The 14241-nt window shown below is 38.4% G+C and overlaps 1 protein-coding gene across 6 annotated transcripts in view; it reads left to right on the top strand.

The window, feature by feature from the left end:
• NFAT (nuclear factor of activated T cells 3) overlaps window positions 1-14241 on the top strand; it is a 114268-nt gene that overhangs the window by 71440 nt on the left and 28587 nt on the right. The gene's annotated exons all lie outside the window — the stretch shown is intronic.

The raw sequence follows: 14241 nt of genomic DNA, 5'->3' as shown, positions 1-14241 counted from the left end.
CAGTTGTAGATTCAACGAAGCAATGCTCTTGCTAAGGCTAGTGTTAGCAAATTCAATCAGGTTGAGCCCGTGAGTTCACTTACCCGTCCGCGCGTATCTGCAATAGTCTCTTAGGCTACCAAGGATTAGTTAGAGGAAAAAAAGTTGTTTCTTTAGAATCAAATATTCGTGATGTAAATTCAAAATGCGATCCCTGCCATATTTTCATTGATGTCTCAGTTAATGCACAAATCTATACCGTGTGCGTTTTTATATGTACATATTTTTTCAATATAGCAACGCGCCTACCGCCGCCCTGTCCACCCCACCCCTTGTTGGCTGATAAAATACTTTAGGCATAAACGCCGCCACTGTATTCTTGCGCATTAAGTAAAATAAATAAATTATTCCGTAAATTTATTTGCTATTGATCTCATTTTTCTTTATATTTGTGAAAACCGTAGTAGACTAATAGAATAGGTTTTTTTATAAAATTATGTTGTATCTGTTAGTTTTCCCGGATGAAAATAAATACTAAATATACTAATGCTTGAATTTGTGAAGCTTGGTCGAAGTATATCGTTAATGGTCAATGGATCCAGAGACCGTTCGGACTGAATCTTCCGACCGCACCAACTTTATAAGGTCTCTAACATTTTCAACAACTCTCACTTTAACAACTCTCGGAGCCCATTCATACAACTGAATCTCGTCTTCGAAATCATTCTTTACGGTATAACGAGGTCTCTCGACAGTTATAAAGGTCGATTCAGCTCACACCTGACGCTTTGATATTTATATATGACAGCTTTTGTCACCAGAGGTCACGTGCTTCTTATGTGATCTAGCACTTAGCTAAACGCAAGCTGTGATTGGTTCCGATGACAGGTGAGCATACGATCCGCCTCGGGCCCAATACGCCCACACAAGCAACCGCGGTGACCGTGAACATAATTCATATTCAATGAGTGCAAAAAATAATGTAACTGGTCCATCAGTATCGAATCTACATTAGCAGTTAAACAACCGGGATACGGGCGTTGAAAATGAAACAATAAAAAAATCTACTAAACTATGTAGTAAAACGATTCAATAAACTGGCAACATCGTGTTATCAAATCTCAGTGCGTTGTACCCGTCGTCATTCGAGACAATAATGTTATCGTAAAACATAGAAAGGGCCTCGTTAACCGTTTACGATCCATTAATGTTACAATACTCTAAAGATGGCAGTAAAATTTATTCAAATACTCACTCCATACCTTGCGCATCGTAATAGAACGTTCAAGATCTTTCGAGAACATCAAAAGATGGCTTCTTCTATGGCGTAACAAGGAACCATAGTTCCTGAAATAAGAAGGTGACATACAATGTCATTAACATTAAATAATTAGTATCTATTTAGGTTTGAAGCTTGAACATACCTATATAGATTACTTATATTTGAAATATGTTTGAAATCCAGCGAGTCTTTATTTCGTGAAAAGTAACGTAATCAAATTTAAGGGGCAAGATGTGAAGATTTTTTTTTATATATCAAAATATATTTTATCTTTAACCAGAGCAATACTGTTTTTATTTGCTCTCTACAAAAAGATAAGCCCACTGAGTTTCTCGCCGGATCTTTTCAGTGGGTCGCGTTTCCGATCCGGTGGTAGATTCTGCGAAGCACTGCTCTTGCTAGGGTCAGTGTTAACAACTCTCCGGTTTGAGCCCCGTGAGCTCACCTACACACGTTAGGGTGAAGCTGAAATAGCCTCTCAAGGCTATCAGCATAGGTAGGAAAAAAAAAAAAAAAAGATAAAATCGTTTGATTATGGCGATTGAAAAAGTATTTTTTTCATTTTCGCCTTGTCGGCGAGATGGCGGGGTTTTATTATCTTCTGTATTACGTAACATGTTTTTGGCACACTAGTAAACTCTGAGAAAAAGAATAAAATTAAATAAGATCGCCTTAAGTAGGTACTACTTTTAAATGCGTTTATACTTTGGGCAAAATAAAGAATTCCAATGCCTATACTGTAACCCTAAACTGTATTATAAATAACATTAAAGTGCTAATGCAATATTAAGGAACGAAAGGTTTTTAAGTCATTTGGCTGTTTGCATTTTGTTTAATGGCCTTTTACACCGAAACTATTTAGAGTTCCAGCATGAAAATTGTAAATTAAAAAAAAAACTTTTAATTGTTTTTTTTTTTCAACCGTGTGATCAGTTTCGTGAGTATCGTTAACGCCATTAGCCACTTTACCCTCTGCCCATGATCGTTAATCTCACGACCATAGCTGGACCATCGCTCGGGTAACTTTGACCATCCCAGTGTTGACATGCTTTTATTAGCTCGGTTTGTGTATCTGTTTTATGTGACGAATGATTTAACGTCATTTTTATCAACTTCAAGACGTTCGATTAACTTGAAAAATTTGCCTCGCATCAAGGACCCGATGGAATTAAAATAGTTTTGATACTTTGGCTTAAAATCATCGATTAACAAAAATGTTTTTTTTTTGGTTCATTCGAACCAAATGTATAAGCATGTATTTTTTATTTTTGAACTATAATTCCATAATTCTAATCTTCACTTTGTTTTCTTTTTAGCGTGCATTTTAGCGTGCATAAAACGTCATTTCGGATCCTCCTAATCCATTACCGGTCATCGTTCTGGTCGAACCCGTCGCTTGCGATGAAAGGCTCGGCGAGTAAATTAACCCACATACAAAGCCCCCTGAGTTTCTCGCCGGATTGCCGGATTCTCAGTGGGTCGCGTTTCCAATCCGGTGGTAGATTCTGTGAAGCACTGCTCTTGCTAGGGCTAGGCAACGTCGTCAGGTTTAAGCCCCGTGAGCTCATCTACTTGTTAGGATACGCTGACATAGCCTCTCAAGGCGATCAGCTAAATTAGGAAAAAAAACGTGCATAAAACTAAAGAGCAGTGCCATCTAGTGACACTGGAGAGAAACAAGACAACATGTTGCGCATTTTAATACCTATCTTATTCTGTAAGTTTCGTCCCTGGCAAATATAGTCAATATTTTCCAATCTACAATTTTTTTTCTACCAATATGCAATCCGTATCTATTGGACGGCAAAAATGGAGTGAAACTAAAAAGGTGGATAGCCCTTATTTTATGGTTTTCTTCATAATTATGAGAATACATCCGGTATTTAACATTATGTTGTTCGATTGATATTTAAATAGGTATTTTTTTTTAAATATTAACATTAATCTTTTAAAATAATTGACAGAACCCAGACTCGCGTCAACGACAATTTCCATTTACACCCATAAAATATATGGTTCCGAACAATTACTATTCGGACCGTGGCTAGAAGATATTCGCTATGAAAACGTCACACATTGTAAAATATGAAGTAGCCTGTTTAGTATCGACTATCGAGAAAGACTATCTATCCATAAAACATTTGTCAACGATAAAAGATAACATAAGGCACACACACACGCGCGGTCGTGTAAACATTATTAGAGCCGGCAACTGGGTCACGGAGAGACCAAGGTCTGAGCAGTCGTCACGTAAGGCCCTTATCAACTCAGACCCTCTGTGTTGCTATTACCGGCTGCCTTCTTAGATCATCTATATTAGAAATGAGACGCGTAATGTTATCAAAGCGTTTTCACGCATTTGCGAGTGTTGAATCAGCCTAGCAGTAGCTTGAAATACATACGATGGTGGTAGGACCTCTTGTGAGTCCACTATTTTGACCGTGAAGCAGTAATGCGTTTCGGTTTGACCCTTGGGGCAGCCGTTGTAGCTATACTGAGACCTTAGAACTTATATCTCAAGGTGGGTGGCGGCAGTTACGTTGTAGATGTCTATTGGCTCCAGTAACCACTTAACACTAGGTGGGTTGTAAGCTCGTCCACCCAACTCAGCAATAAAAAAAATACTTTTTCAATTTATCCGTTTTTGCCATCACTAATCTCTCGGCATGGACGACACTTGACACGCATATAGACCTGTTATTACACTAACAGGTTTATTGGTCACAATAGTCGTATCCAGGACAATGGATCGGTCCCAGGTCGAGTGTAACATGACCATTTTCAAGAACTAGCTTAGGTTGGTATTGTTAAATGAACTAGACGAGAATGGACAAAAACCATATTTCAGGGCGTGTTGGTCATAGATAATTGAAGCCACACGCTATTAGCTTAATAATTATTATAAGTTTAACAGTATTGTTGTCTTGCTTAAAAATGGTATGACGGAGAGGCTGGTTCTATGGTGTTTTTAAAATAATGACGTCAGCGTCATGCGTAACATAAGGAAATAGTTAACTTTAACTATTTTTAGTTAACTAAATAGTGACGTTGCGCCGACAGGTATATGAATGCCGTAAATTACCTACGCTTTATTAGTGATTGTTATTGCTTTATTAGTCTTTACTGGTGGTAGGACTTCATGTGAGTCCGCACGGGTAGGTACCACCACCCCGCCTATTTCTGACGTGAAGCAGTAATGCGTTTCGGCTTGAAGGGGGGGGCAGCCGTTGTAACTATACTGAGACCTGAGCAAGGTGGGTGGCGCATTTACGTTTTTCATTTAAATACATTTTATGCCCTCCATAATCAATAATTTAATTTCTAATTTCCTTGTGTCCCAATCACACTCAAAATTAGATTAAAATATAAATATGAGACTTTGACCTATCTGAAAATAGTCGGTGGCATTCACAGTCCGTGAACCCCGATAACCCTTTAACATCAGGTGCGCCGTCTGAGCTAATTAAATTACAAAATAAAAGCGTAATCTTATTAAAATTAAGTCAATTGCGTTGCTCCAGCGATTGTATAAGACATATAAACACGAACGATTAATTCTTCAAACATTTCTTGATGTGAACGACATTATTTGACCTTTTTATTGTACAACGTGTTGCGCCCGCGATCTCGTACGTGCAAACAAGCATCATCTACGCATCATACTTACTCTACCAATCTTATACGTCTTTTAAACGAGCAATTCTTGTATATATATAATCTGAATCTCGGAAACGGTTCCAACGATTTTCATAAAATTTAGTATACAGGGGATTTCGGGGGCGATAAATCGATCTAGCTACTACGATTTATTTTCAGAAAATGTTGTTTTATTCGTGTTTTCAATAATCAACTCTTCCCGACATCTATTGGCGAATAATAATACTATTTTTCTTAATTGAGGGCAACTAACCGCTTTAAAGACACAACAAGATGGCGTTATAAAAAAAAAAAAAAAAACGAGCAAAACTCGGTCATAATCTAGTATTAATGTAAATGTCAATGACAGAATATTATCTTTTTTTTTTAATATTTGTAGATGGATTGAAACAAAAATAAATGTATTACAAAGGTGTCTGTAATTTTTATTTTTTTATTTTTTATTGCCCTTGTAGGCAGACGAGCATACGGCCCACCTGATGGTGAGTGGTTACCGTCGCTCATGGACTTCAGCAATGCCAGGGGCAGAGCCAAGCCGCTGCCTACTAACAAATATGATGTGTCAATTAGATCGAGTAATGTTTTCTTCAATATTGACAAAGACAAAATCTTAATGCGTTTCTAGAGATAATTTTCATTAAATCACTCTACGATGTTTTCCGTTTGCTATGTCACGCCGTTTGCGAGATTAAAAAAATAGAGGGCTTAGCGATAGGCCGGAGTTCGTTTTCTGTTTCAAAACAATATGAATAATCAAATCAAATCAAATCAAAAAATTTTTATTCAACATAAATGAAAGTACATACTTGTTGAACGTCAAAAGAACTACCGCCAATTCACAAGAACTAGCCTCCGTCCTGAGAAGAATTGGCAAGAAACTCAGTGGGCATGTCTTTTTTTTTTTAAATATATTTTTTTTTATATATTAGATTTTATTTTTAAATATTATATTCGGTAATATAATAAATCGGTAGGCAGCGGCTAGGCTCTGCCCCTGGTATTGCTGAAGTCCATGGGCGACGGTAACCACACACCATCAGGTGGGTCGTATGCTTGTCTGCCTACAAGTGCAATAAAAAAACTCGTTTCAAACTTCTTCCATCAAATATATAAAATCCAGTACTTCAATCGTAGCCACACTATAATAAATTAAGTCATTCTGAAGATTAGCACCAACGCACAGACAGACAGACAAAAATCTACCCGTTTTCATTAATATACCGTGTCATGTAGGTATGTAAATTTTTGTTGAAGTAATTAATTACCTAATTTAAAAACAAGTCTTGCACGGAAGCGTATAAAAGCAATGTTTATGTAAGTGACCCACGTGTTCAGCTTATCTCAATTGTAGACTGTTCTTGTTGAAGGGATCTTATTCTGAAGATTTACTATAAGTCTTATAGTATATAAGACAAAGTCTCATAGATTTATAGGATCTAGCAAATATATAATTTGCACTGCGGCATTGCACTTCAGACCAGGTTTCTGGTGTCACGACTAGTGATTAGCCAGTAGTTCTAATAAAAGTGTGGATATCGTTTAATGGCCGGGACTTTGTAATAAGCTAAAAAATACTACTGCTCTTGAAACATTTTTCAAACTTAGCGCCGATTACAAAATCCGCGAGTGGTCTTAGGTATTTTTTAATTAAAGAAAACTTTTACGATTCCCGTCGTCCGTGAACACACTAGTTGTATTTAGGCAAAAACTTTAATAAGCCATACTTGAATACCATTATATCTCTTGTCGTTTAAGAGCACTTTATCGTAGGATAAGTTTTTGTATACGTCGTCAGAGTCGGCCGGAATAAGTGTGTCTTGCGCAACAAGTCCGGCCCTGTGATGACCTCAATTAAAATAATTTCCTGCGTAGACAATGTCATCAACCTGTGCTTTAGTCTCTTCCTGTAATATTTTATAGAACAAGGAACGTCGTTTGAAGCTAGCTCCGTTGCACTTGCAGGAAACAGCGAGCAAGGACGAGTGGTCCGCCGGCGATGCGTGACCGAAATTTCCTTTTTTTTAATACGCTTTTATTAGCTTCAGACGTATGTATGTATGTATGTAACGGAATCTTTGAACATGATTTTGACCCCCTTCAAAACGTCGGATTAACTCGAAATTTGGTATACTTATTAAGGACCGATGACAATTCTATATTTAAAAAAATACTTGAATAAACTTAAATTCAACTAAAAAATGAAAAATAAATAATAGTTTAAAAAATACTAACAACTTTTATAGAAAATCCAACTAAAAAATAGAAAATAAATTTTAATCAAATTTATTACATGGTATCAGTAGTTATAAATATTTTATGAACAGATATGAGTAGAAGGGTTATTTTGATAATATCCTGAAAAGCACCCCACGCTTTGTTACAATAAAATCATTTTTTATTACACTATTTTTAATTGAAATTTATTAAAATTTATTTTCTATTTTTTAGTTGGATTTTCTATAAAAGCGTATTTTGTTAGTTTTTTAAACTTTTTTTTTTGTTGTATACGAAACAACCGTAAACCGATCACCAAATAATAGTTAAAGTAACCCGCTGAGTTTCTCGCCCGATCTTCTCAGGGGGTCGCGTTTCCGATCCGGTAGTCGATTCATTCGCAAAGCAGCTGCTTTTCTTGAGTTGTTAGGTCTCCTTTGGAGACGCTCGGGCAGCTGTTAGCAAATCTTACCTATCCGGGTCAAACTGGATAGATCTTCGGGGCACCAGTAATCCTTCTATCGACAAAAAAAGTAAAGTAAATGTTAACACGTTGAGCGCCATATGAAAAATCGAGTATTTTTATTCAGGCCACGGTGCTCAGCGATGAGCCTTATCTTACTGAACCATTACGGGCGTGAGGGTCACTCGTGAGTCTTTTGTAATATCTAAACTAGGCGCTAAAAGTTGCTGATTTTTATCTTCGGGCGAAAATTATCGCATTTTATAAATTTTAGAATAGAAGTCTCCAGTTGATAAAAATTACTGATTCTCTGTACGAAATTTTCAAGATAAACTTACATATATACAAGTTCCGAACAACAACACTTGGAGCAATTTTACCGAGCAGTTTCACCTACGCGATGGAACACGAAGGTGGGGAAAACCTATCAATATCGCAATGCAACTTAAGTGTAACGTTTGTCCCACCATTTAACCGAAACGCATACGTGTTTATCGGCAGGAAATAACAAGGATAACGTAAAAATATTATGTATTTGCGTGGGCTTAACCCTCTCTTTCAGCACTAATTACGAATTTTTTTACAGGTTTGACTTTTATTACCCTCTTTCGTGTTGAAAGTCGTTCGTAAACACGTGTTTGACACGCGTTTCCTTATAAACTTTGGGATCTGCCTACGGAATTTTGAGCACCAACATAATCACGTGACTTGGTACGGAGTACCTACACCGAGCGTTTCATTTTTCCAGCTCCGTTTTCGGTAACCAAGCCTACGTGAACTTTAGCAGCCGTGAAGCAGTAATGCGTTTCGGTTTGAAGTATGGGGCAGCCTTTGTAACTATACTGAGATCTTAGCACTCGTATTTCAAGGTTGGTGGCATTTACGTTGTAGATGTCTATGGGCTCTGGTAATCACTTAGCGCTAGGTCGGCTGTGAGCTCGTCTATCCGTCTAAGCAATCTATCTATATATATAAAGATGAATTGCTGTTCGCTAAAACTCGAGAACGGCTGGACCGATTTAACTAATTTTGGTCTTGAATTAATTTGAAAGTCCAGAGTAAGTTTAAAAGGTAGATAAATATGAAAATGCTCGGAATTAAATAAAAATAACAATTTCGTTTTTCCTTTGATGTGTCCGCCGTCGGACGGATTCCTTTTTTTAGTTTCAAGTTTATTTTATACAATAGTTTAGGTCTTTTATTTATCGATTGAAGCACTACGAAGTCTGCCGGGTCAGCTATAATTAATAAATAAAAACATTCAGAATCTAACGCCGTTCGTACAAAAAGAGTGCATACATCCGCTGCATGTCATAACGTACCGGCCACAGAACTAGCTGAACTAGAACAGATTACAACACAGTAACGTTATCAATAAATTTATGTCCCACAAACGACTTGGTTCGTGCGACTACTTCACTAAACTTATTGACAATATTTCTGTCGTGTACAAACATCCGTCGGTGTCTGTTTGTCTTGCCCCGCGCAGCACGGTCACTAACCCATATTGATATGTCGTTTTCTTGTGAGAGTGGTCGCTGTTTGTTTGATTCCGCTATTCAAAAAGATTGATCGGAATAAATATTTTTATAATAATCTGTGGATTCCGGTAAACAACGAATGAATCGTAAGTCCAATTGAACCAGCGAAGAATCTTCAGAGGAACGTATATGATATGAGTGTGTCTGGTTTGCGAGAGGGTACCTGTACAGACCCTCTGCTCTGTAGGTAGAGTTCTTCGAGGTGACTCCATTATCTTTACCATCGCTGCCTCAGTCGACCTAATACCTGGAACTACCGTGATCATCTATTCGCGCGTTCCACATCCTCAAATAATTTTGCCTTTTTTTTATTGCTTAGATGGATGGACGAGCTCACAGCCCACCTGGTGTTAAGTGGTTACTGGAGCCCATAGACATCACAAGAGATCCTACCACCAGTAAATGTGTGTGTTGTGCAAATGATCCATCTGCCAATCGTCCAGATCCACAACCCGCTGGATCTCAATAATGTGCTCATTTGAGAGGAAAAGTTCATAAAGTCTGTGCGACGCTGTATGCTGACTCTTCCACCCTTAAAACTGATGAATACATCAAGAAAATAACGGACAGGAACAGGCTACCCATCCGAACTCACTCGCAGTGGGCGACTATGGGCTTAACACACCGTCAGCGATGGGCAGAGAATCCTGCTACCCATACGAACGCGCTCACATAACACATTTATCTCTGTTGTAGACAAAAAGTTCAAGGCCAAATCTCTCAATAATATTATTCGGACATCTTATTTCATAACAACGTAACAAACAAAAAAAAACTTTAAAAATTGAAAATACGTAACCTAAATAACGCAATACATTGTTGTTACAATACATTACATAACGTTTATGCAAACAAAACTGTGACATCAATATATGTTAAATAAAATTTACTTGGTTCAACTCTATCATATACACATACTATGCATTAAACATTCTTACGTCCACTATACTGTGTTGAGTATAAAAAAAAATCGTATCACGTGGCTAACCACGACGATAGAGAATGATAGCGTACATAATACATATTTATGTAGGTATAGAATATTACATAGTCTTACGACAATCGCCCATTTTTTTTTGTACGATCACGTAATATTTACATTGTGTTTATAAAATTGATAAATATTTCATAAATGTCAGCGTACTAGCGGAAGTCACTGTGTCAACTGTCAACACAATAAGTTTTAGCTCGTTGTTTAGCTTGACGGAAGCTTGATTGTAAATGTTTATTTAATTGGATTTTTTTATACGTACTAAGACATAACTAAATAAATGTATTAATCACGCTAAGATAGCAAAAGCTTTCTCGCGATAAATTTATCATGTATGTATGTACACAATTTTTTATTTTGTTTGCAACAAATTGGCTGTAACTAAATTGGCACTTCGATTAAACTGATACATTTTAGACTAAAATGCTGAATCAATTGAAATAAACATCTAAGTTATGCGAGTGCGAGGCATTAACGTTATCCTTAGTGGCCTGTGGCAGTCTGACCGACGATACCTGTGTGCTTAGTGCGAGTTTTTTAACGTTCTCGATAGCGTAAAAGTTAGACCAATTTTGTATGCAGTTGGAACAGCGCCCCTAGCGGCAAACGTAGGCAAACGATCCCATTCCATACTATGAGCTAACTTTTACGCTATCGAGAACGTTAAATAACTCGCACTAAGCACACAAATCGCTCGGTACTTGGCGTGGACTTTCACCGTCGCGGCGATGTCGACCGATAACCGATGATAACCAGGGTCGGCTCTCGGCTGCGGGCAACGACCTCGAACCTGCACACACGTACGCACGCTGCAGTTAATTGTGCTCGAACGACACGTCCTATTGATTCGCGACACCCTGTTTTCTTTGCGGCCAGCGCTTAAGTTATTTTTTTCATATGGCTTGGCTATTTCCATGGCACTATCCGTGTCCTTGAACGACGGTACCGACTTACGATCGATGGCGGTAAAAGGCAGAGAGAGCTACGTAAGTTCATTCATCAGCGTTCATTAAACATGACTATAGGTTGTTGAACGTTTCGTTAATTGGATTTTATGATGTACTGATAATTATCGGGCTAATACAGTTGACTACTCGTAGATAAAACACTGCCTATGTTTAATCGTTATCTTGGCTAATGTAGATATATTATTATCATTATGTAGCCTAAAAAACTTTAAATCTTCAAACAGTCATTCTTTTGCCCCAAACGAGCTCCGTCCTCCGATCACCGGCTCGGCGGCGGTGGCAAAGCGCCGAGGAGGAAGAAGAGCTCTCCCTCTACTGTTCCGACGCCTCCTTCCGTGAGATCGTGGTCTCGCAAAAATCTAGCGTCGGCAGCGACAGATCTAGTGCTATCTTCGTGACGAGGATGCGGCGCTGCTTCGCAAAAACGGGGCAATACGCGAGCGTGTGCTCCGCCATGTCCTGGTCGCAACCACTGCAGTGGTGGCATTTCGGCGTCGTCTCCCTCCGGGCGACGAGCTGCAGGTAGCGGGCCAAAACAGCCGTGTCCCGTAAGCACCTGTGTCGCTCGGAAGGTGAAAAGTCCTGGGTCGCGATTCAATCGCCTAAATTGGAACCTCCGCGCTCGAATTTCGAATGGAATGGAACGGAAGTCGCAACGCCGCAACGTTGTCGCGGGTCAGTGTGGCGCCATTCGGGAGCCCCGCATAGCACCACCGACCGCACCACCCCTGTGTAGAGCTGGCGTACCACCGCGTCGGGCCCCCCAACGTTCAGCAACAACCGATTCAGTGAGCCGGCGGCCGCCATCATTTGGGAACCTAACTTTTTAAAGTGAGCATGGAAGCTCCAACGACCGTCCAATACGAGACCGAGGTACCGCAACCAAGTCGCCTCGGTCTCGACGCGGACGCCTCCTATCACGTGGTAATTTTGCCACACCTACATAAAAAAACTTCAAATTTAGTTTTCTTAGCTACGTCTTCAATTGAATTACAAATGTAATAATTAAGTTAATTAAAATCTAAATATAGCTACTGGACTATTTGTGGTGTTGCAACTTACCGTTTTTGTGGTCGGCTCCGGTCTGTTAAGCACGGTGCCTAAGCACGTTTTGAACTTCACTAGGGCAGGATAAGCGTCGATTTACACAATGCAAGTCTCTGAGACACTATCGTCGAGTGCTCACTCTCGCAACCCCGCTGTTACGCAAATCTAATGACTCCAAATTGAACTAAATTATTGGCCGTGAAATTTGATCTTATAGAAAATTTTGAGGGCTCGATAAATCTTCAACTCACAATCTTGCTTGTTGTATATCCAAAGATGCGTTCTCAATCATCAATTACAAAAAAGGCACAGTCTTGATTAAAACCAGCGAATCAAACTCACTGCGCTAATTATTCTTATTATTTTTCTATAAAACCACTGTAAAAAAGAAATACAAAATGAAATAATAGTATGAAACGGTTTTGAGCGAACATCTCATTCCCGCATCGTGCTGCCGGTAATACAGGGAATCTAGGTTCGGAGCCAAATAACCGTGCTTGCGTGTGTGTGTGTTATTCTTATACATTGTTATTACTTGATTATATAATGTGATTAGTGATTAACTTTATTATATACCTACACCTACTTTCATGCGCACACGCTATGTTCACATTAGGCGACTGTGCTAACTCGTAATCGAGAAACTGAAGTTGTGTAAATCGGTCTTTATTTCTTTTAAAATTCTTTTCTTTTTTTTTTGAGAACATTGACCCTTCTATCGTTCGTAACTTCGAAGTTAGTTATGGTTCGTTATTTTCGTAGGTTAATTTTTATGATTATTTTGTTATGGTGTATCAACCTATTAAGTTTGGAAACTTGTTTAAAACAACAGGGTGTAATAAGATAAATATACTTGCCAAACATTTGTTGAATTACCGGCAAGATGTCGTAAAAATATTATTTTTTGGATTATAAATAACCTTAAAACACGCACTCTTTCTCGCCTACTCATTGGAGGCATTTTAAAAATAGTTTCATAATTTACACAGCTGATTATCCCACCTTACGGACACCTTTATTAAACTGTTTTTAATATCAAGTGTATTTGGATTTGTGACAACTAAAATTCTACAGCTAAAGAAGATATCGCATTATTAGAATTGAAGTGGCTTAACTAAATTTTTTAAGAAAATGAGTTTTATATTTCGAACAACTTATAAACGTGTATTCTATAAGTTTATAAAATGAAATTTTTAAATTTAAATTAATTTTTTAGTCTAGAAAAGGACAAAGTACACCTTTTAACACTTTTATAAATCAAGCGCATACTGTAAACTTTAAGGTATGCGCATTAAGGCTTAAAGTAATCGAAACTGAAAAAAATACAATTCTTTAATTACATTTTTGGCGTTTACCAAAAAACAAGAATTTTCGATTAAGCCACTTCGATTCTTTTTTTTTATTGCTTAGATGGGTGGACGAGCTCACAGCCCATCTGGTGTTAAGGGGTTACTGGAACCCATAGACCTGGTGCCTACCCGCGCGGACTCACAAGAGGTGCTACCACGCAAATTATACGCAAATTATAATTTTTGCGGGTTTTATTTTTATTACACGATGTTATTCCTTCATCGTGGAAGACAATCGTGAACATTTGTTGGGTACGTATTTCATTAGAAAAATTGGTACCCGCCTGAGATTCGAACATCGGGGCAATGCTCAACACGAATGCACCGGACGTCTTATCCTTTAGGCCAAGACGACTAAATTCTGAAGGTGCGATATGTCCATTTTCCTTTCACCTTCGCGACATAAACTGGCTGTGATCCCTACCTGTACGGGCTCACAAAACCGCATATCATCAGTAATGTAATAACGAAAACTATAAAATGAATCACTCAACAAATTAATTAGCAAATCTACAAATTAAAGAGCGGACGGTTAGCGTGATATGGATGGATATGTGATGCGTAGAGAGAAGATGCATGTGACTAGGAGATGTATGGAAACGGTAGTGCAAGGTAGAGGGGGAAGAGGTCGACCGAAGAAGACATGGATGGAATGTGTGAATGACGATATGAGAGAGAGAGAGAGGAGTGAGTGTTAAGATGGCGGCTGATAGAAGAAAATGGAAGAGAAAAAATAGCTTTGCCGACCGA

Source organism: Bombyx mandarina, chromosome 04 (assembly GCF_030267445.1).
Source record: "Bombyx mandarina strain Sakado chromosome 04, ASM3026744v2".
Taxonomy (NCBI): domain Eukaryota; kingdom Metazoa; phylum Arthropoda; class Insecta; order Lepidoptera; family Bombycidae; genus Bombyx; species Bombyx mandarina.
This window is presented reverse-complemented; position numbering and strand designations above follow the sequence as displayed.